We start from the raw sequence: 24,596 nt of genomic DNA, 5'->3' as shown, positions 1-24,596 counted from the left end.
CCTCTTTAAAACCAGTTCAGTAAGCAAGAAGACAAAATGCAACGGACTGAATCTGACTGATAGTCAATGCCAGATTTAGGTAATCTGGGCCATGGCGCACATTATTTTTAAAGGTCCGAAAAGTAAGGTCGCTGCGGGGTGGCTGAAAAATTATCAAATGCGAGGGTATCGCATTTCGCAAACACTCACTAATCCACACAATCTGGCTTTTGGTTTTGTAATCTTCACAGAGTTTACACGCGGAGTTAAAAAATTCAGTTTTCAATTCAGATTTCGAAATCTTTTAAAATCGCTGACCACCACCACTTAAATATTTCAGTTTGGATTACGTAGGTGCCCTTGAGATATAATTTCTTTAAAGCGTTCTTTCTTTCTTTTTCGGAAATGTGATTTGTGAGTTTAGGAATAAATGGGGACAAGAAAATAGAAATGAAAAGGTAATTTCGCCAAGAGTAATCTAGAAATATTAAAAAGTAACCTTAAAATCTTTTCTTCTCTGGTTATGTTGCAATAAAATTATCTTTAAGTGCATGGTCGTTTACGAACAATTTGTAGAAACCTTTCTTAAGTGGTCTGAGAGTTTTGATCTGAGGTTTTGATGGGGACATCTTTAAGTAATACCTCAGAGTCCTGGAGACTTATGGCAGTCTTAAATGTAATGGATCTGATGTAACAACACTGATATGCATTTGAATTTGTTCTCAGATTATGTCTTTATTTCTTTTTAGGGATAATAAGTGAAAGATATGATGAAATATTTCATTTCCTTGATACTTTAATGTGTAAATGATTGTATAAATTAATAAATCTCGTAAGATTTCATTCAACAAAAATCCATATCAAATTATATACATGTATTTACCAATTTAATGGGTTGGCTGTGTGCCACGAGGGCTTGTTATTTACAATCTGAGGTGTCAGGCACCACGCGTACATCGGATTACATTTATTTCTATATTTTTAAAAATTAAAATGCGTGCAGTAACATATTTAAAAGTTTCTTAAAACGTCTGAAGTCTCTGTAGCTTATTTTATCATGTTAACAGACCTGTCCAACTCAATCACCCAACATGACATTTCAAAAAAACACTTTTTTTTTTGAGTATCACTCGAGTAAAGAATATCTTTATTCCCACGGGAACAACAAAGTTTATTTTGTTGTGGAAATGTTTTTGAAAAATATCATTTCTGCATAAAAATTTCTCAATTTTTTATTTTATTTCAGCACAGTTAGCAAATATTATTGACAACCGTTCTGAAGTTACATTTGTAGTTCCAACTTTGAAATTATGTCCAAAGAATATAATTCGTCGTGTTTCTCGTTATAAGCACTTGGAGGTCTTGAAAGAGTTTTATAAGGCACGCTGGCGCATATGAGTAAAGGTTGTGTTTATTCATTATGTCCATCTTACCTTACAGGAGCAGTCTCTCCTGTTAACAGAAGAGACTGCTTCTACAGGGATGGGATACACTTAAATAGAAAGGGTGCCAGGATATTTGCTGATGCTATGAGGCAATGTTAGGTGGTTCGGAAAACTGCTAGCTTGGGGGGATACAAGGACTAATAGATTAACAGTAGCCACTGGCAGAGGAGAAAGTGATTCTTGCACTGCTTCTATTGGAATGAGCAGCAGCCTGGAAAATAAGATGCAGGGTACTTCAGAGACTGCTGGGAATCATGGGGGTACAAGTAAACACATGGGTTGTGTTAGGGTAGCTAAGAATAGGAACAGGTGCATGTATACTTGCGTGTACACCAATGCTAGGAGTTTGGTAAATGAATTTGAGGTATTGCTCAAAACATCAAAGGCAGATATTGTTGGGATTTCAGAGACGTGGTGTCACACAGATATAAGGAATGCAGAACTGGAATTTGGGGACTACAATGTGTACAGAAAGGATAGCAAGGGAGGTGCGGTTATGCTATTAGTTAAGAAACACATAAAATCCAAGGAAGTGAAGCCAGTCGACATCGCTGGACAGTGCAGTGTCGAGTCAGTTGGTGTGACCTAAGCATTGGGAGATCAAAATTGAGAGTAGGAGTGTGCTATAGGCCTAATGACTCTGATGAGTATAATAAGGAACTGTACAGGGAAATAGAGTGGGCCAGTAAATCAGAGAGTCTTATAATGGGGGATTTTAATTTCCCAGATATTGACTGGAATTTGGGGGCTGGTCACTCACACACTAGCAGGGCTTTTGTGGATTTATTGGATGATTGTTTTCTACATCAGCATGTTTGGGAGGCAACTAGAGGGAGGAATACTCTTGATTTGATTATCAGCAGTGATTCTTCATGCATTAAGAATCTGCAGATAAAGGAACCACTAGGTGGCAGTGATCACAGTGGAATTTACTCAAAGAGGTAACTACCATCAGGGGTAAAGGGAAGGGTTTTTGCTTTTGTAAAGGCGACTACGGTGGTCTGAGACGGTATTTAAATTCTATACAGTGGGACCAACTGATGATGTTACCAACAGCAAATTCAAAATGGGAAGCATTCAAAGAACTTATCTTGGAAGCTACTAGGCTTTACATAACAACTAAGAAATACTGTTCAAGGTTTAGGCATAAATGTATGTCAGATGAAAGAATTAGACATATGGCAGAGAAGAAAAAGGGATACATACAAATTAATGGGTGACATGAAAGCCTATGACAGATATAAGCTGGTCCGTAACCATGTCACAAAGAAGATTAGGCAGGCAAAGGCAGATTATGAGAAATCCTTGGCAAAGGATGCAAAGAAAAACAGAAAAGAGTTCTTTATCTATGTAAACTCTAGAAGAAAAGGGATGAATCGGATTGGTCCACTGGATATTGATGTTTCAACAGTTGAGGATCCTGCTCAGGTGGCTAACAAACTAAACAAGTATTTTGCATCTACATTCACACATGAGGAGTTATTCAGGAAGGGGAATGCCAGAGGTGAAATAAACTCTGGCAGTGAGCTAGATGATTTTGTAATAACTGAGAGGAAAGTGGAGGAGAAATTGTTGAGGATAAACATAAAAAAGGCACACCTGGGGTGGATGGGATCTATCCAGTTATATTAAAGGAGGCAGCAACGGAAGTAAGAAAACCCTTATCCATAATTATGAGCGCTTCTTTGGACTCAGGGGAGGTACCCACAGACTGGAGATGTGCAAATGTGACCCCAATTCACAAAGGAGGATCAAAGGCTGACACAAGTAATTATAGACCTGTTAGTTTAACTTCTGTTCCAGGTAAGTTAATGGAGGCACTGGTTAAAGAAGCACTGCAGGATCATCTAGACAAGACTGCAGCAATAATTCAGACACAGCACGGTTTTGTTAAGGGGAAGTCTTGCCTGACCAATTTTATTGGATACTATGATGCAGTCACAAAAGAACTGGATGCAGGGAATAACTTTGATATTATATACTTGGATCTTAGAAAGGCTTCTGATACTGTTGCACATGGAAGACTGCTGCACAAATTGGAGCAGTGTGGCATTGGAGGCAAATTGCTGCTATGTATAAAAGGATGGTTGAGTGGGAGAAGACAGAGTGGTAATCAATTGGCACTGCTCATCTTGGACTAATGTTATTAGTGGAGTCCCTCAGGGTTCAGTGTTGGGTTCATTGTTGTTTTCTGTATTTAGAAATGATATTGATGATGGTTTATCAAGCTTAATTTCCAAGTTTTCAGACGATAGGAAGGTTGGCAGGGTTAAGGACACTAATGAGAGTACACTGCTGCAACAGGATCTAGAAAAGTTGAGCAGATGGGCTGAGAAGTGGCAAATGAAGTTTAACATTGACAAATGTAAAGTACTACATATGGGAAGCAGTAACCCCAGAGTAACGTTTCAACTCTGTGGTACTACACTGACAGTGGTAGAGAACGAAAAGGAACTGGGGGTAATTGTGCAGGCAGATATGAAGTTTTCTGAGCAGTGCAGACGGTCTGCAAGAGTAGCTCATAGTGTCTTATCAATGATATACAGGAATTTTTCTAGCATGTATAAGGAGGTGATTATCCCCTTATATAAGGCAATGGTCAGGCCACACCTTGAGTACTGTATACAGGTCTGGAGGCCTCATTTAAGAAGGATGTAGAGTTGTTGGAACGAGTACAGAGAAGGGCAACAAGATTAGTGAATGGAACAAAGGGTTGCTCTTACGAAGAAAGGCTTAAATTTTGCAAATTACAGTGTCTGGAGACTAGGCACCTGCGAGGTGATCTGATAGAGGTGTATAAAGCCTTCAATGGTTTGAGCATGCTCAATTCTGATGGAATTCTGCCTCTTGCTCAGAATAATCACCTGAGAGGACATAAATTCAAATTGAGGAAAGACGGTTGTAGGATAGATGTGCGGAAGTTTTCCTTTAGCCAGCGGATAGTTGGTTGGTGGAACAGACGTCCATCCTTTGTTGTGGAAGTTGATAGCCTAAATAAATAAATTTAGGGCTGAGCTGGACAGGTACTTGGAAAGAACGGAGGGGTGAAATGGGAGCGTGGTTTTTTTTTTTTTTTTTTTTTTTGCTGATGCTGCATAAGCTTGCTTTCTTGCATCATATGCCTCTACTAATGCTAATCTACCAGCATGTAATAATTCGACTCCAGTGGATGGGTTTTCATAAAATACTCTGTATTTGGCTCTTTTAGAAAGATTTGTCGAATCAACACAAATTTCACTGAAATAAAATCAATAGAGGATGAGAACCTTGTTAGTCAATTCATCCCTGAAGAGACTGTGGAGGTGAAAGTGATTCTTGCATTGCTTCTATTGGAACATGTTGCCTCCAAAGCATGGTGTCTGGGATTATAAGACCGTTTGAGGATTTTTCCCAGCGTGGTGTGTGCTTGTTAACAGGAGAGATTGCTTCTACAGGGATGGGATAAACTTAAATAGAAGAGGGGACAAGAGTGTTTGCTGTTGCTAATCATGTTACGTGGGTTGGTAAACTGCTAGCTTAGGAGGATTCACAGACTATTAGATTTACTAGCTTACAGGCAGAGGTGAAAGTGATTCTTGCATTGCTTCTATTGGAACATGTTGCCTCCAAAGCATGGTGTCTGGGATTATAAGACCGTTTGAGGATCCTCATGGAATAAGCAAACACAAGTGCTGGGTCAGGGTCACTAAGAGTAAAAACAGTTGCATGTATACTTGCTAGGGATATCGGAGACGTGGTGTCACTCAGATATAAGGAATTCAGAATTTGAATATGGGGAGTACAATACGTACAGAAAATCGAGACAGCACAGGACGTTGGAGAAGGATTATACTCTTAGTTAAAAAGCATAAAATCTAAGGCAGTGCATCCAGTGGACACGAGTAGCCAGTGCAATGTTGAGTCAGTTTGTTTCACAAATTGCACTCACATTGCACTTTGTAAAACAAAAATGAGAGGAGAGTTTTATAGGCTTAATAAGTTTGATGAGTACGACAAGCAACTGTACCGACATATGTAGGCGCCTCCGTAGCCAGGTGGGAAGGAGCAACAGTGCGCAGCACACGCTTCTTGATTAGACCGGGGTTCGAGCCCGTCACCACCAAATACGGGGGGTGCGGGAAGGTCAGGGAATGACCACCGCATATCCCGGAGCAATATGGCCTTAGTTGCTAATGCTCCTAAAAAAAAAAAAAAAAAACCGAATAATAATAACCGACATATGTACCAGTAAATCCGATTGTCTTATAACAGAGAACTTTAAATTACCAGATATTGACTAGATCCTGTGGATTGGTCGCTCACATATTGGACGAATGTTTTCAACACCATGTCAGAGAGGAAGCAATATTCGTGATCTGATTATTAGCAGCGACCCCTCACGCATTAAAAATCTGCAGATAAGAGACACTAGGTAACAGAGTGATCATAGTGTATTCATGAGGGATTTACTTAAAGGGAAGAGCTTTTTCTTTAGTAAAAGGTGACTGCAGTGGTCTCAGACAGTTTTAAATTCTATGCAGGGAGACCAACTGATGAAATTACCAACAGTAAAGTCTAAATGGAAAGCATTCAGGAACGTCATCGTAGAAGCTACTAGGCTTCTAATACTAATTAAGAAATACTGTTCCCGGCTTAGACTTAATGGATGTGAGATGAACTGATGAGATTTGTAGCAGAGAAAAAAAATTTCTTGGGATGCATATAAACCATTCATATCCCCTAGATATGAATGGTTTGACTGTTGATGACCCTGCGCATGTTGCTGACAAACTAACTAGGTTTTTTTTTTCCATCTACATTCAAACATGAGGTATTCTTTTAGAAAGGGGATGACACAAGAATAGCAAATTCTAACGGGAAGCTGAATAATTTTGTAATATCCGAAAAGAAAGTGGAAGAGAAATTGTTGAGCCTAAATGTTTAAAGGGGCACTTGGGGTGGATGGTACTATCCAGTTATATTACGGGAGGCTGCAAATGAGGTCAGCAAACCTTTAGCCATAATTATGAGAGCATCCTTGGATTCAGAGGAAGTCCCTATGGACTTCAGATGTGCGAATGTATCCTCAATTTACAAAGGGGGAATCGAAGGGTGACACGAGTAATAACCGATCTGTTATCTTGACTTCTGTTCCTGAAAAAATAATGGAGTCACTGGCTAAAGAAGTAATGAAGAACCATCTAGACAGGAACGCAATTATTCTTCAGTAACGGCATGGGTTTGTTAAGGGGCGATCTTGTCCGACCAATCTGATTGGGTACTATGACATACTGACAAAGAAAATGGATGCAAAAAATTATTTTAACGTCATACATGTATACTTGTATTTCAGAAAAATTTCCGATACTGATTCACACGAAAGATTGATGTACAAATTGGAGCAATGCGGCATTAAGGGAAAGTTCCTGCTATTGGTAAAAAGATGGTTGAGTGGGAGAACACAGAGTTGTTATGAATTGGACGCTGGTCTTCTTGGACAAATGTAATCAGTGGAGGCCCCCAGGGTAGATTTCTGGACCCGTCCTCAACATAAATATTTATTAATGTTATTGAAGACGGCATATCGGGTCTAATGATAAAGTTGGCAGGGTTGTTTATAACAGCAGTCTCTTGCTCAGGCTATTCTATTTTAAATTTTTATTTATTTATTTATTTTGGTTGATGGCGTATAGCATCACAATAATTTGGTGGAGAATTTCAGTGTTGTACTTCTTATCCTCCTAAAAAGAGGACGGATCAATATTAATCTCTTTAAGAGAGTCAGCAGGGTGATCCACGATTTTAATCCTATTATCAGCAGTACGAGATAGGTTTTGATCCTGATATTTCGATGGGGAATATACCAACCGATTTTGCTCCGAATAGAATTTGAGGGTCATTCCAATAAAAATGAAAACTGAAGTAATTCCCAAGTGTCCAGACAATTAAGTTCTGGAGATTGTTTAATTAGAAGGGTCTTCAGATTAAAATGTGCAGCACCACTCAAACTTCAGAGCCATGTGAATGGAAGAATAAACAAACACCTTATTAAGCTTTATGATAACTGAACTAGATTTTGTCTTAACAGCCATGTTGTTTTGGGAGAGGAGTTTTAAGTTATTGCGTAGATGTATTAAAGAGAAATTTCCCATCAAAATAGACTTCCAAGTCGTTATGTACAAATGAATTTGGAATTATCTGGGCCACATAATTTTGAGAAATTTTGAAGGGATCCGTCTTTTTGGAGATGGTAAAATTGCATGATTTTTGTATGTTTATAAACAAACCTAAAAATGAGAAAGAAGAATTGGAGAAAGAATAAATAGTTCTTGATAGCGGCCTTCTGTAATGTCTTAGTAACTGCCCAAGACTGTGGTCATCAAAATAGAAGACAAGCTGGATTCACAGAAGGAAGAATTAAGGAGAAATGTTAGAATTTTGGTAGACTTTCTCCTGCCAAACTTATAACTGTACAGGTTAAAAAGTATCGATCAAAAATTATTCTTCATTTATGTGATCGATGAGATCATGCTTCCATTAACTTAATTGTCCACCTTGAAAAGACCATGGAACTATACTGTGCATCTTACTGTGCCTGCACCAAACGCACTTTTATTTGAAGACGCCGAATAATCGTATTCATCTCTCTCTCTCTCTCTCTCTCTCTCTCTCTCTCTATTAACTATTCTCTGACAGTGATAATTGACACGCTGCCAATCATCTTGCTCCTTACTACTCAACTCAATCATTCCTTTAATCTTAAATAATTAGTTCATTTTTATGTTAAACCGTGACCACTGATTACATCCGGGCAATATTTCAGAAAGTTAACTAGTTGGAAGCCTTGCTGGCCTCCCTCGAAATGTTTCTCCATAAAATTCTGGCCTCCCTCGAAGTGATTGCCCACGAAATGATCACCATTCCCGACACCCTAAATCCTTTAGTATTAGGGGTTTCGTAAGCGAGCTATTCTAGTAGGCGCGAGTGAACCTTTCCCGCTCCTACTGATGACATAGCAGTTGGTTCTGAGAAGGCGTTGAGAAATTCCAGTCAGGCGCTACTTTATCAGAATTCCATCTCTCCACTGCAGATATCTGGACCTCTGCAAACAGTTCTCGAACCGAACGAGAGGTGATTTACGTTTCTGTCGAAGTTTGTTTTCTTCAGTGATCTCAAGTTGCACTTAAAGTGACGTCCTCTCGGATGGCGACTGCCAGAATGCACCTAACATCTAAGTAATGTCGCACCACAGATTAGAGTTTGTCGGTTTTCCCATCGGCTTCCACGTTCGATAAACGTTTAAAACTTCGCTCGCACGAACCAGTCATGTTTTCACTCTTGGCTGCGCATGTATTGCAGTCAGTGTAGTTGGCGGGGCCAGCGAGCTTTTATCTGCGTAATCTAATAACCGGTGAAAGGAGCACGTAACTGAACTACCCGGATGTGATTATGTCGTTTCCATAGTGATGAGTTTTCTGTGGCTCATGCTGCAAAGTGTTAACACTGTCTTTCAGGAACACTTCACAAGAACAAAGGTGGAATACAAATTTCGGACAGTTCCGTTTGAGATGGATTTCTTGTTGCTTAATGCAATGCTTGCAGTGTGGTTAACAAACCCTCACATTTTTTATCATTTATGAGCAACAGAAAGGGATTTGTGTATTCCTTGCGCAGTTCTGACTTGAACGACTGTTTCTTTAAAAGGATCTATTGTATAAGAGCTTTTGTTTCGTATTCATAACCAGTCTTCCATATTCTATCGATTTTTCCGTTTAGAGAACCTCGCTTTGTGATCCCACTGAGGTGTGAGAACTGTTCAAGCCTATTTTTTGCAATATTCTTTACTCATAATTTTAGAACTGGGGCAGTGGACACTTAAGTCAAATATTCTGAAGTACGTTCTTCTTCCCCGCGGCAACTATTCGCAGCCCCTTTGTCCTCCTAGAAATACCATATGGACTTGGACCATTAACTTTTGTACTCCTCCCAATCTACCACCCGAGTAGGTACCTCAGTCACTACATAATTTTATTGGAAAAATGGCGATATAAGATTCGTAGAGGTGGTGCTATCGAAAGATTAACCAGTTGTATTAATGGCTGATGAAGTCTGCTACGTGCACAGAGACACCGTTATATTATTGCGATGACTGGAAAACGCCCACACGTTTTTAAATTTAATTTGACCCAAAATGTGAAAACCGAGTTAAAATTGGATTGTCTGTCCAATAACAAAAGCAAAAGACTGAAAATATGAGTTCCTTTTCTGCGAATATCGATGCATCTATATTTGCAAAACTATTTCATGATTTCACTTAATTATGAAGTCTTCTGTGGCTATTTTAACTTTAATCTTCAGAGGCGAGTAAGACAGAAGAGGACATTGTCAACCGGGAGGTTCCTCCCCACTCCACTCCAGTCAGAAGAGGACATTTATTATCCTAGGCATTCCCTACCAAAAACTGGCATCCCCACCATGTTATATACAACACCGTACTGACAGACAGATACATGAATTTATACAATTATACAACATTTATACAATACATAAATCGATATATCTAGATCCACTTAGTCCAGTCCAGTCCATTAGGGTAGTGTAGTCAAAGACGCTCAGGAATTACAACCCCACTCGATAGGGAGTTCACTAAAACGCTATCAGTCCATCAATTATAAAAAAGTGCACATTGATAAAGTCCAGGCTTGACGAAGGTGCCATCAGAAAGAATATTCCAAATTAGTTAACTTAAACCAATGAAGTCTAAACGAAGTGTTGGGTTCACCAAATATGAGCTCTCCACATGAGATACATCTTGACACACTGTAAATGCTGCTAGCATCAAGTCCTGATAAACTAAATTAAGTCCACTCGTCATCAGCAGTCCATCAAGTATATATGATCACTAAATCAGAATATAGTTCAAACTGAGTCTTGGCAACACACAACAGAGAAGATGCAACTAGATGAATAGCAGACATTGGGAGTTGAGGAAGGTAGAGCAGATTCTCACCAGTAATCAGAAGAGGGCAGTCATGTGGACATAGACTCCTAACTGTGCGCTACTCTTAAACAATTTTAAATGGCATAAATGGGCAGCCAGTAGATAAAGCTGGTTATTTCTAACTAGTAACTACCAACAACATTTTGGAAGCAGCCTGTCTCTGTTGTCTACTTACCACTCTTCTGTTAGAGCATCCGATACGTGCATGGCATTCACTTAGGAAATCTCTGTGGCCACTCCAAGTATTTTCCACAACTTTACTGCACAGAAACGAGTATATTTATTATGATGTATAGTTTTGTTTTATTAAATTTCCACGTAGATTGCGCTATGATGTTAAATCGCTTCTTCTTTTATCAATCTTAATAAATAGCAAACACAAAGCTCTTCATTTTATTAAATTTTTTGCTCTCTTTTAAACCAATATTCATAAATTAAAATGAACGCAATTTATTACATTCAACTTCTTTTAACTCGTTCAGTTGTACGCTTCAATGAGTGAAAAAAAAAAATTATTTTTCGGGTTAACGGTGTGTTAAAAGTTCTTCGCGAGTTTTAATTAATGACCTTGATAATTAATAATTCCTCGTAGCAGAGACAAATGATGTTCGAAGCAATAGTTTAGTGATAAAAATGAGGTTGGAAATATTTACATTGCGGGACAAGCAACTAACGAAACTGCATGTCGCACTCATGTGTGCGTTCATCTTAAAACAACAAAGCCTTGTTGAATATGAAAAACAACCAGACGGGTACTTAGCATTGATTGTCGTGGATGCTGCTGTCATATAGTACACTACTTGACAAAATTAACAGAACACGTAGAAAACGTGGTGTAACTCGTGCAGTTTGCGATGAAGAGGGATTAACGATGAATTGAGGAGATATAGAGAAACTTCGGACAGGTATAAGGGACATTTATAGGGGTTGTATACGAATTACGAAAATGTCGCATTACAGAAGTCGATACAAGATGCTCGAAAATATGGTCAAATGACATCAGTACGGCGTATGATCTCCTCCAATGGCAAAACGGGCCTGACAGCGGTGTACCATGTGCGTTATAAGGATGTCTATATGATTCTGTGGCAACAAATCCTATTCTTTTACCAGCGAAGACCTTAGCTCAACAAGTGACCGAGGAGTTGGCTATCCGCTTCAATGTGATGCCCAAGGGCGTCCCATACATGTTCGATCGGATTTAAGTCTGTGCTCGTGCTGGCCACGGCAGTCGCTGGATCCTTTAGTTTCAAAGATATTTCTCCACCACTTAAGTTCTATGTGCAGTGGCGTTATCGTGCATTAAAAGAAATATGAGCCAGCCATACACCTAAAAGTCGCAAATAGGGTTCGAGGATCTGTTCTCGGTACCTCTGCGCAGTTACGGTACCCCTATCAAAAACACGAAGAGTGGCGTGGCCGCTGATCATTATTCCGCCCCACACGAGAACACTGCGTCCACCGTAACCGTTCCTTTCTCTGATGTTGGAGGGATGGTACCGCATTTCTCGTTGTCCTCAGATGAAATAACGTCTAGAATCTGTTCGTAGGCTAAAACGGGAGTCGTCAGCAAACAGAACTGTACCTCATTTACTGGGGATCAAGTCACATGTTCATGGCACCAGTTTGGATGAGCTCTGCGGTAGTTTTGGGTTAATGATTGGATACAAACTATTGGCTTCCTTGCGTAGAGTCCACTTGGATTGAGCCTTCTGGTTGGAAACGTTTTCACGTGTGGCCGCAGCAACCTCAAGAGAAAGTTGATGACAGGACATCGTAGGATTCTTGCTCTTAGAGACAGATAGTGAACTGTTCTGGCTGACGTAGTCCTCGGGCGACATTGGCCAGCTCTTCTTTGTAATGGTTCCTGTCTCCTGAAACTGCTTCCATAGTGCCGCGATGACATTGCGTGACAAATTAAGGCAACGTGCAACTCCCCCTGCGACTGCCCATTTCAAACTGCACGTCATCTCCAAAAATCATCTAAACAACAATGACTTGCCATCCTGAGTACTGGATATATGGCTATCCCACTGAGCAGGCCAAAAAAACGGGAATGAAACGCCAACCCCCCCCCCCCCCCCAGTGGTGGGATTCGAACTGAGGCCTTTTCATCAAACTATAGCAATCGTAATTACCGTTGTACCCGCGATGGTAAAACATCAGATGTATCATCGCTGTGGAAAGAACAGACTCCACACGCAATAGACCATCAAAATAACTTATCTGTTGCTGTCTGAACTAAATCGGCAAAGGGTCCATCAATATTATCTGCGAACTTCAGAAACCGTGGGAGAAATTGTTTAATGGATACATATGAGAAAAGAAGAGTAGAAGGAGTATGCAAGAATTCTTTAGAATCAGAGATGCAGTGTGTTCTGGAAAATTGATTCAATATATGGAGTAGGTCTCAGCTGTAGTCTTGCATTTTCCATTTCTTTCTTTTAACATAATCACTTCTGGTCAAAGTGCCTCGCTTCCACCATCAATAAGACACGTGACTGTTGCCTGTACTGCTTTATCGTCCATTCAACATTTATGAACGACTCGATTTAGATTTAATGGATCTTCATCTGTGTAATCTCGCTTGCACGTGTATGGTTCTTTTCGCTGTACACTGTGGGTCAACGTACATTGGCCCATTTGTCTTTAGATAATAGAAATTTCATCATGCACGTAAGCGAAACTTCCCTCGTGATAAACTTAGGAACCAAGAATGGGTTATCTCCTATCACTCCTATCAACGATAAAAAGATTCAAGGATAAAGAGATAACTCTTAAAAGTCGTAAATAGTATTTATTTATGAAACCAGGTTGATCAAGAACTTAAATTGAGAACGTTAAGCTCAGAAATAAGAAAGATAAAGTGAGATTAACGAGCCATTGACTTTACCACGAGGTCAACATCCTTCTGAGAAGTGTGGTATGTAATTCTAGACAAGAGACAAACTACGCTGTCTTTATCTGACTCCCCAACGCACAGAAAGCAGATGTGAGAGACGGTGTCACCTTGGGGAGCAACATCTGCCACCACCAAGAGTTATTGGAAGATATCAGAGATGTAATGGGTGACCTTAGGCGATAGCTGGCGACAGCTTACGATGAAATGTCGGAAAAATGAGCCGCGTGTGGGTGTGTATAAATGTAATGTACAGTACCATAAAGGAATGGTAGGTAGTCTTTCCAAGAGCAGTAATAACAGAGTTCACGAAATCAAACGTCCCGTGAGGTTGCTTATGTTTACTGAAGCTCTCAATGAAATGGAGGTACTCAAAGGACCACCAGATCAGAGGCTCGGATGAAACTGAACGGATCTAAACAAAGCTCGCAGCTACGGCACAGGGGTCGTCCCCTTTCTAACAGCTCGCTAAAATTCGGTGCGGCGATTGATGGGCTTTGATGGAACGCAGGTTCCCGATGGCTATACTGTTGTAGACTACTTTCGGCCAGATGAGCGAAGTGGAAAGGCAGCGTCACAACGAAGACATATATTTGGAGCGAATCATAAAATTCTGAAGTGACAAGGAGGGTGGAGCGAAGTTACAATCGAATATTTCTGCGAGTTTGTCATTTGATGAAGATTAATGACAGCGACGTTCATGTAGGTGCGCTTTCTCCGTCAAACTCAAAGAGAAAAAAAAAAACTTTGTGGATAATCAATCTTCTCGCATATGTGCGCCCGGAGACAGGTGCAGGCGTTCAGAAGCGGAACGAAAATGAATGCTTGATTTTTGCCAGTCGAAAGACCAGCTGCGCAACTGGAATTCACCAGATGTTCCACACGATACGCACAGACAGACAGACAAACGGATAGTTTTGTTGCGTGGTCCAATGTCGCTTGAAAACCGTGCCCGGATCTGATGTCAGCAGAAAAGACAGAACTGAGTCGGCTGAATTCGAAAAACCAACATCAAAACGAACATCCAAACAAGTAAACGTTATCATTTACATTTTACAGCTCTCTGTGAACTTCAAATAATCTACGAGAAATCCTAAAATGCGTGAGAGTGAATGTCGCTCTCTGGAAATGTCAAAGTTCGAATAGCGAAGTGACCTTTCAAAACATCTGTTTAGAGATGACACAATTACGCTTCAAGTCCTCAGTTGCCTTCGCGGTAATCCGACATAACCCCAACTCCTTTCCTCGACTAACCTTTCCTTCTAAATTGGTGAAGAGATTACCAGTTAAAGGACGCTTCAGTAAACGCTGACAGTCGGGAGAAGTCTTCTGCTTATCGAAAGCAAGCTAAGAAGCATTAACCCATCTGGTTCGGGTGATTCATGAAGGACATTTTTCTTTGTTGCCTAAAATAGCTAACGCTCGCTGCTGGCACGTAGAAGGTGGTAGTGCTTTAAAATATCATTAAGTGCAAAAGTGCCTGGATTTAACGGGCTCAACTCGACAAATAATCCTATCTGTTTTAGAAGAATCGTTTGAGGAGGGGAGGGGGAGAACGCAACTGCTGTTGCAACCAAAGGATTACCGCACTTAAAGTGGAAACTTCCAGACAGACAATTTTCATTTATTATTATAAAAATACTCTCGGGATATACCACCGACTGGGGGATCATAAATATACCGAACCAAACGAATAAATGTGTACATAAACATACACACGTTGGTGTAAAAATAATAATACAATTTTTAATAATATCTATCCGCTTATGTGGATAGAATGATTGAAAAGGAAGGAAAGCTCCAAATGCAGGTCTAGGGGTTTCACAAATGAATGAAAGAATTTTATTTATTTATAGAAATGAAAACTCCGGAACACCAATGAGACCGTCTTCTTGACTGCCAATAGTTGTCATGAGCTGAAATGAAAATTTAGAATGGATAAAATGAAGGTCGCTGTATGCATTTCACTCAAGACATCTACAAAAGGGCTATTGCAATTTTTTGGAAAGTTGTAGTAGGGTTCAGGAGCATCAGCGTCTAAGGCCACATTGCTCATTGTATAGTGTCTGTAAATTACGTGTGTTCTGAGGTCGATTTTCTGTTTGCTGGACGAAAAACCATACTACCTTCGCCTGAAACCGACTAACTCGGCCACGTTGTGAAAAAGGCCCATAGCAAATCCTCCCGTCATTGAACTCAGGTCTTTTCCACCCGATGTGGGGAGGGTGACATTTCTACCAACTGTGCCACTCACGAGCACATTTTATTGAAAGGGTGTTGTTGGGAGATATTGCAGATACAGTCTAATTTAGACACTCATAGATTCAGACTCATATCACTTGATAACATGACATCATATATCTTATCATGTTGTTGTTACTGGGTTTTTAGGAGCATCGACGACTAAGGCCATGTTGCTCTGTGTATATTGTCTGTAAATTGCGTATTCTGAGGTCGAAAAACCCAAGTTTGGGGGAGAACAACGCATTCTGCCCTCGTCTGAGACAGACTTAATTCAGCATATATCATGTAAACGATGGGATTTTTATCCCAAAACTACTTTATACATTGAAATGTTTATTTGAGCATTTCCTTCAAAATCAGGACTTGGATTTTGTACAACAATTTTTTGTAAAAAATATCTTGCACTACGAATATAGTACAAGATATAGTACTTGCAATACTATATTCTATTATTATTATTTTATTTAATCAGTCGTCTTTCAAGATCGTCTAAATTAAATGGATATCTTTTATGCGCCCCCTGGAGGCGTACACTCACGTTAAGCTGGATAATGGAGATATCTGATGCGACAGTGTGTGACTGGTTGCGAATGATACTCCGAAAAAGTGAAGATAACCATTTTCTGTGGAAGTTATTTAATAGTAATTATTCAGTACTGATGTTTAAAAGTAGAAAAGTTTGCATATCCGCCATTTTCACAATTAATTTTACCCTAAATGTTTCTTTTACTGTTCGTTCTAACAGCCTGCACTCACTAAGAAACCTGTTTTTGTTAGATAAAGTTAAATATTTTTCTCCTGACGTGATTTCAAGTAATGCATCAGTCAAAGCTCTCCACAATTTCGCTGTTTTTATACCTTACTCTTTAAAGAACTCCAGACTTCGAACGGTTTGAGGTGAAAATGAGGAAGTGACCAAGAATTTGGTGTGTGAAATGCTGGAATTCTGCATGAAATGAGATCTTTGTTGCATACGTTGCCTTACAACGTATTCAACAAAGCTTATTACCGAGTTAGCTGTAACGGATGGTGCTCCATTGAAGGGAAAGAATCAATAAGCAGTTCAAAATGTGCAGTTGTAGTCGGTGATATGAAATTAGCCATGACCCAGTTCGTCCGAAACCAAAGTGCCATTCATCGACGTGGAGTGACCTAATGTCTGCTCACAACAAGAGAGATGCTTTCCGTGTGCCATTTACTTGTTCCAACTACAAAATGTTCCACTGCCGCATCTCATCTATCCCTTCCTTGCCAGAACTTCAAGAAATATGGTTGAGTGGAGCAGTAGATGTTAGCTCTTGAGCGATGTGGATTCGAAATTGATTGCACTGAAACAGGCTTTGTAGCACCTCACAGACAATTGACCACGAAACAGCAAGGTTGTAGCCTGGAGGGTGACTAACAAAAACCGATTTCCAACTATGCCTTCGGCCATTGCAACACTGACATCTACTTCCGCAGCTAGCGGCCCTTTTCTCTCACAGATAACAACACACCTGTTTCTACAAACTTTCTCGTCAGTTTGGGCAACGCAGTTTCTTTGAGGAATATTCGCGAAGCACACTCGTTGCGATTTTTGTACAACGTTTGCTTTTATTGTTCCACTCCGCTTCCAAGTTGAATTTCATTTCTAAAATGTTGATTGTAGCGCCACTTTTCTTCTTGAGTTCCGTTTTCGAACTCCAGAGGGAAAGTGGCCCTGCATTCAGCTTCTTTTAATGCATTCAAATCGAAATTATTTCATTGCACATTATATCCTCTTTGTACAGGTTAATATTTAACAAAAGCAGACTTCTAACTGCGGACTGAATAACGTCTGTCCTTTGAAAACTTGAAGGTAAAATGTTTTCCACTTCAAAATATTTGATGGACAAATTTTTAACAGACATTTTCTTTGATTCGAAACTCATCTCGGCCTATGACAGTGCTTAAATATTCTATTCATAATTCAGCACGAGCACATGAGATCGGAGGAGTTTACCAACTAGTCATTTGACATATTACGTCATTAACAGTATTTTGTAATCGTGTGGATTCAAATTACCATTAACTCAAATTTGTGTATTACTGTACTTTGGCTTTAACCACTTAGCTACATAATGGCCTGACGTAGCCGAGTGGTCAGGGGCGAGAGTGCATAGCACGCGTTCCTTGAGTGACCGGGGTTCGAGCCCGTGACTACTAAATACGATAAATATTTGTATTGACGATTTATTGTAAACTCTACTGACTTGGTTGTCGTGCCGGAGTATAAACAGAAAATTTATAATGCTGTAAAGTAGACTTTCTGTTCATAATCAAAGATGGCCACACAGGTTGAGAGGAGTTTACAAAAGAATGTTTTTGTGATATTAACAGATTTGAACACGGCGGAGTAGCTGTTTTCACACTGACCACTACGATTCAATGATGGTAGGATTAGGCTGTAAATTGCGTGTGTTCTGCAGTCGATTTTTCTTGTTTGCTGACAAAAAAAGTCGCGTTTCCCAGAGATAAAACCGCACTATACTCGCCTGAGACCGACTAACTCAGCCACTTTGTGAAAAATACCTATAAAAATTCCTCGCATCATTGATGGGAGGTCTTTCCCACCCGGTGTGGGGAGGACGGTGATTCCATTCATGTGTTACCACGAGGGCTGGTACAATAAAGGCATTTCATATCAAATAATAAATAATTTTATTAGTTTATATTTATTCTTTGCTATAAATAGCTTAACTGATTCCGCCTCGATGTAGCTGCAGGTGTTGTAGCTTCCTGATTGGAAATCAAACTTTGAATCCACACGTGTATAGAATGGAAGTGAAGCAAGAATGAATGAGTATATTTTGATATTTCGCTCATTCTTTGTAATAAATGGAACAGGGCACACTGGCAATAAAGCAACACAAAAAAAGTGAATCAATACTTCACATTAAACTTAACCATCTACAAAACGGAAAATCGAAACAGTCCAGTTAGTAACACAGCCAAGGTTAGTAACACTTCGAAACCAGCAGCAGAAAAATTCATCCATCGATATCAACTGAAATTGAATTTAAACAACACTACAAAATGGCCAACACTGTAATAGCAACTCCATCTGGTAGCAGAAAATATAAAATAACACCATGTATCACCAAATCGTTGAAGAAAAAGGTGGTCGAAAAGTATGACTCTTTCTCTCTCATCTTGCCTTGTGTTTTTATGGCCTGCAGCATTTAAACTTATGAGAAGGGGTTCTACTTTTTATCATTTTGGAAAGGCCAAAACAGCATTAACGATTTTGTAATTTCAAGAGGACGGATTGTTATCACTTGTGAGCATAAGTACTAAGGCTGCGAACAGTCGGTATATGATATCTGTAAACTGAGCGTACTCGACGATGTTGTTTATTTTGTAAAGTTTCTCCCATTCAGATGCGAATCGAACCGATGCCTTCTCCAAGCACTGTGGAAAGATCCAACTATGGTGGGGAGGGGAAGGAAACAGCTAACAGCTGCTCCAAGCCCCCTGTCTCATTGCAGTTCACGAATGTGTTAAAGTACAAATAAGCAACTTGTCTTGGCTGTGGGATACGTTTCATTATGAATCCGTAAAAGAAATGAGGAAGCCCTTACAAAGCAATTTGTTCTTATCTCGCCTTCTTCGCTTTGCTCATCGATCGCTCGCCAAATCTGCCATTGTGGGTCTTTCTGAGTAGCGACACGAAGATAGCCAGCGGGAAAGCTACTGCTGGTAAACGTGAAAATGACAGGGGAGGTGATAATCCTATCAAGGGACTTATGTCGTATACTTAATCAGCACAAAGATAATTGGACAACTGCCCATGGACGAAGCCTGCAGCTTATTTCCCCTTTCCAGATTTAGCTGCTCTATCTCCAACCCGAATATTCATTTTCGGTTTAATATTTTCAATTACTCGGATTAGAAGGAATCAAGCAGTCTCAAGAACACAGGAGATATAGACAAACTAATGCTACTCGTGTAAAATACAGCGCTCATCCATCCAATTTTTAATTTAATACTTTCCTGTAATTGAAACCTTTTAAAAATATTGCTTTCGTACCTAGTATGGCTGCTTATAACTGATAACAATCGTGCCGATTCAGTTCAACCTTGATTGGCAATCTAGTGCAACTCCACTGTTTATCAAGGCATCCGAACATGGTAAAAAAACCACGACCGGATTAGCCAATAATTTAAGTCATAGCCTCTCTTACTCCAGCTTAAAATGTGCTTTCTCTCGATACATTCACGAATTTAATTCCACTTAGTAGCAGACGCAGATTCAGTATGATAAACGGACTTGAATCCTTTCAAAGCACTAACAGCACGACACAAAAAAATTATAAACTAAACACAATCTAGAAGAGTACAAACCGATCTTAGTTTCCCTAAAAGATAATCACATGTAACTGAAATACATCCTGAAGACCATGTGCCTAACAGAAGAGAAAGACCATGAGTAACATTCGTGTTCGACCCACATGACAGCCAAGTAAGATATAATCAATGGGATCACCCTCAAGGCCAACGAATCTAATATTGATTTCTGCATCAAAAGAGTAACAAGGGACATTAAAAGAAGTAAAATCATTATGACAGTAATGACTAGTCGGCCATCATCTGTTACCAATTACGTCATCCATAACGATTTTTCTCCCTTTTTTTTTTATATCTTCTTATCGATTATATAGTTAACATTAAATTGCTTAAAATGTAGAAATTTTATTCGAACTATACCCTTTTATTTTGGGCGGCTGCTTGACATGGATTTTGACGTTAAAATACAAGAAATGTAGTAATGCTTTTACGAACTTTTTCTGTTAGCTTCAGAACTCGTCTTTAAAGTACCAACTTATGCACCAACCGAGAAAATTTCAGTTCTGCGCATCTGCCACACTGCCCATCCATTCCTTCAACCAGCGCGTGGCAACAAACATAATATCCAGGGCTTCAGCTACAATACGGTATATGGATGGCTTGTGTGATATGTATGCAGAAAAGAAATAATTGCCAAATTTCTATTGGTCCGATTTGTATAAAATTTGGGACGGCTCCACAAATCTTTTTAAAAAAGCACAAACAGAAATTTCCACAAAAATCCATTCACTATTAACGGAGAAAAGAAATAATCACTGACCGATTTCTATTGGTCCGATTTTAATGAAATTTTGAAAAGCTCCACAAATCTTCCTAAGAGACTCAAATATAAAATTTCATGAAAATCTGTCCTCTAGGAATTGAGTTGTTATATGCGGCTGGACCAACATTGTGAGGACAATAGGCACAACCTAAAAAGGACTTAATGTAGAAATAAATTATAAATTTCTTACTCACGATTTACTTTGAAAATATACTTTACAGACATGACGTACTGAAACATCATAGCTTTAGTTTCCTTGCCACATACTTCAAAAAGCCCAACTCAAAGGACGGCGAGTACATTTTAGGAGCGATCCATTAAATCCTTTAGCTGCTGATAGACGTCAAGTTACATTGACCAGTGTTCTCCTTGTGGCTTCGAATTGAAGACGGAAAAATCTGAACCTTCGGGGTTATGACCTGACCATTTAATTATTTGAGCAACCAAATGTCATTCGGAAGAATTCACATATGACAGATTGATAATCTCACTGTACAGTATTTGTCTCTTATTGGTTATTCAGCACTTACCTTCAATCCCAAAGACTTTAAAAGTTACTTCATAGAAATCATATGGGAAGGTGACCTTCATATTGCACGCAGTATGCACGCAATTCTAATCAAAGTATTAAATAAAGAAACTTTTAAGTCAGCCTGCCAAAGAAATTCATCGGTATCTGTATCTCTCGGGAATGCTGTTTCCGCATAAGTTATTGCATCGAAGTAAGAAAACCTGAATTCATTCCATGTGGTACTGTTAGATAAACGGTGGCCTTGCAGCGTTCTAGAAATGTGCCCCGGCGCGAGCGAACTTACATTTGACTTTCCCCGAACTGATAAACCAACTAATCCATCATTCTTCTCGTTCTGTGTAAGAGAAAGTGACTCGCAAAACTGCCGAAGAAGCAAAATTTCCTTGTGGTTCAAGGCTATCAGTCCCTTTCTTACCACATATTAATGTACCATATAAAAAGCAGATCCGATCCACTAATTGAATGGAAGATGTTTTAAATTAACGTCAAGGCAGCTAGAAAAAGACTCAAATTCTTGAATGAGAAATGCACATCCAACGAACAGAGATTTATTTTAAAATAATAATTATCCTTTAAAGGCAATTCTTTTAAATAAAAGGACATGGTGTATATCCTTGTATTAAAAGAAATTCAGCAGATGAACGATGAGTTAAGTCCTCCATCGTCTTTCCAACTCTGCCACTAAATAATTTCAATACCTGAAAATAGCTGCACTGATTTACCATCCATCAACGAAGTTTAGTCCAAAGAGGTGGCAAGCGGAATGTGCCGCCCACATGGGTGGGGGATCTTGAATTTCCTCCTCATAAGGTGGCTTTGAATCGCTCCAGAAGTAAACACTTTCAGGCAGTGGAATGGGAAAAGCACATTCGCTCGAAGAAAACCCAAAACCTGTTTGGAAGTGCTTCACAAGCAGCAAATGTTATCTTCGTGGTCGGTTTCCGCTTGTATGGATTCAGTCTTGAGTAAAATATTAATGCAAAGAAGAATTACATTGCTCTCTCCCAGTCCTCGGTTGCGAGGACTGGGGGAAAGCAAAATAAAGAGATCCAACGAGCTTTTTTTGTTGTGTTCTAATGGTTATAAGAGAGCGCGAGAGTGGCCCGGCTAGTTTAGTTACTACTTTGAAGTAAAATTAAATATCGTGTACTGACAGAAATTATTTTGTATAATTCGAAATTCATACGTAACCATGAAAAATCACACGATTATCAAATGATGCGAAATCCAAGCTTATACAGCATCAGGAAAAAAACAACTTCCCACATCACCAGTCCATTCTCTCTAACAGTTTCTCAAGTTCTTCCTTAATTTTTTTGAAATGTGTAGAAGTTTGCCTTCACCCAGAGGGTGGAGGCAAACTTCCAAACATCTATCCTACAACCATCCTTCTTCAATTTAAATTTATGACCTCTTGTGTGCAGTCGGAGCAATAGGAATGGTGCCAACAGCATTTAGTTTACTCAATCCATTCAGAGCCTTAAACATCTCAATCAGATATCCTCGCAGGTGTCTAGGCGCTGTAATTTGCAGGACTGAAGCCTTTCCTGGTTAGATCATCTTTTTTGTTCCCCTTACTAATTGTTGCCCCTCTCTATACTCGTTCCAACAGATCCATGTCTTTCCTAAAATTAGGCTTCTAGACCTCTATGCAGTTTTAAGAAAAACAAGGCCTGACACCACTGTCTTATACAACAGGATAATCTCCTCCTTATCTCTGTTGGGAAAATTCCTATATATCATTGACAAAACTCCATGAGCTGTTATAGCAGCCTGTATTCACTGTTCTGAGAAGTTCATATATTTTTTCATGTTGGCATGAAAAAATATATCAGCGACTGAGGCCATATTGAACCTTTTTTTATATTTTCTGCAAATTCCGTGTGTTCTGTGGTCGATTTGCTGTTTGCTGGACGAAAAACCATGCTACCCTCGCATGAGACCAACTAATTCAGCCACGTTTAGAAAAAGGCCCATAAAAATTCCTCACATCACCTATGGGACTCGAACTCAGGTCTTTTCCACTCGGTGTGATGTGGGCGGTGGTCATACCAACCAGACTAGGGCAGAACTTCATATCTGACTGCACAATTAACCCTCTTTTTCATTCTTCACTACTCTGAGTGTGGGCCACACACGGTTGGTACGTTAATCTGCGATTACTACTCTCCATAAGAAGTGTCTTGCATTTGTCGTTAAACTTAAATTTCCGCTTGTCAGCCAGCCGATCTGTCTAATTTGTCCAGATCTTGTTGCTGTGGCATACCTCCTGATTGTCATTGACCACCCTACCAATCTCTGCAAACTTAGACATTAAGGCTGATATACTTTCATCAATATTAAAATAGCAATGGACCCAACACCGAAGTTCCCTTACCAGCAGAAATAAAATCCACTCTTCCAAAGTTCTGCTCTAATAACATAATTCGATTTAATTTGGGCGCAGAGTGGTGTCTGTTGTATACTTTCTTAGTAAAGATGAAATTGATGGAATAACTGAAAGAAATTTAAAAAAAACTTTGTTGTCCTATTTGTTACCCGCTTTAACAACAACATTCGCTGCTCAGACTTTGTTCCAGAGAAGGTTCCTAACCCCAATCCATTTCTCTTTCAGATAACTCTCCTGCCTACCATTCCGTTTAGAGTGCAGGTCGTGCCTTTCGATTTTCAGAAACAAAGTACGCCATGGAGACCACTGAACAACGCAGACACGTGTTAGATTGCACACATTCTCAGCTGAAGTCTCGGTAATTTCCTCCATAAAGAAACTACAAAGCAGGTAAGGAATGTAAGAATTACTTTAATTAGTAGAGGACAGCAGCCAACAGCATGTTTCTTTCTTTCTATCTATCGCTTCTTTTTCTTTTTCTCAAGGCTCAAATCACTTTCGAATTTCTGTAAATGCAACGCACAGAATATTTGATTGTTTTTTTTATAACAGTTGCACAATATTGTTATCATTTGATAGTAATTTTTTTGAACATCAAAATTGAGCTAGACTAGAATCAAATCTGGATCTAAAATCTATGCATATAACAGAAAATAGGCGTTGGAAAGAAGAGGTAAACCTCTTCTTTAAAACCTCTTCTTTCCAACATAGGAGAGGTAAACACAGTAGTACACATGTTTGGGTACAGTAGCACACGTGTTTTGAGTTGCGCGACTGCTAAAATCACTGAAACCTGCTTGTTTGATGTTTTCCGTTTGTGGATTAAAAACTTCCCAAGAGAAGAATACAGATTTGTTGACAGTTTAAACCATGTCGGCCATACCCTTTGTGTGTGCCCGAAAGTTTAAATTGCCTACTAATTGTGGTCGTAATACTCACCGCATAACGAACACTCGTGGTACCAGAAGTTGTCTTGGTAGTGCATTACATTTTTGTGAAT

At 39.4% G+C, this 24,596-nt stretch overlaps 1 protein-coding gene across 1 annotated transcript in view; it reads left to right on the top strand.

The window, feature by feature from the left end:
• Positions 1-24,596, top strand: part of LOC150080942 (histamine H2 receptor-like) — a 66,455-nt gene that overhangs the window by 33,986 nt on the left and 7,873 nt on the right. The window contains exon 2 of the mRNA XM_090380991.1: positions 23,822-23,986. The gene's annotated coding sequence lies outside the window, so the exon portion shown is untranslated. The remainder of the gene's footprint in view (positions 1-23,821; positions 23,987-24,596) is intronic.

Source organism: Mastigoproctus giganteus, chromosome 9 (genome assembly GCF_048544385.1).
Source record: "Mastigoproctus giganteus isolate SK-2022 chromosome 9, ASM4854438v1, whole genome shotgun sequence".
In the NCBI taxonomy this organism is placed as follows: Eukaryota; Metazoa; Arthropoda; class Arachnida; order Uropygi; family Thelyphonidae; genus Mastigoproctus; species Mastigoproctus giganteus.
Note: the sequence above shows the minus strand (reverse complement) of the source record. Positions and strands in the feature narration are given on the sequence as shown.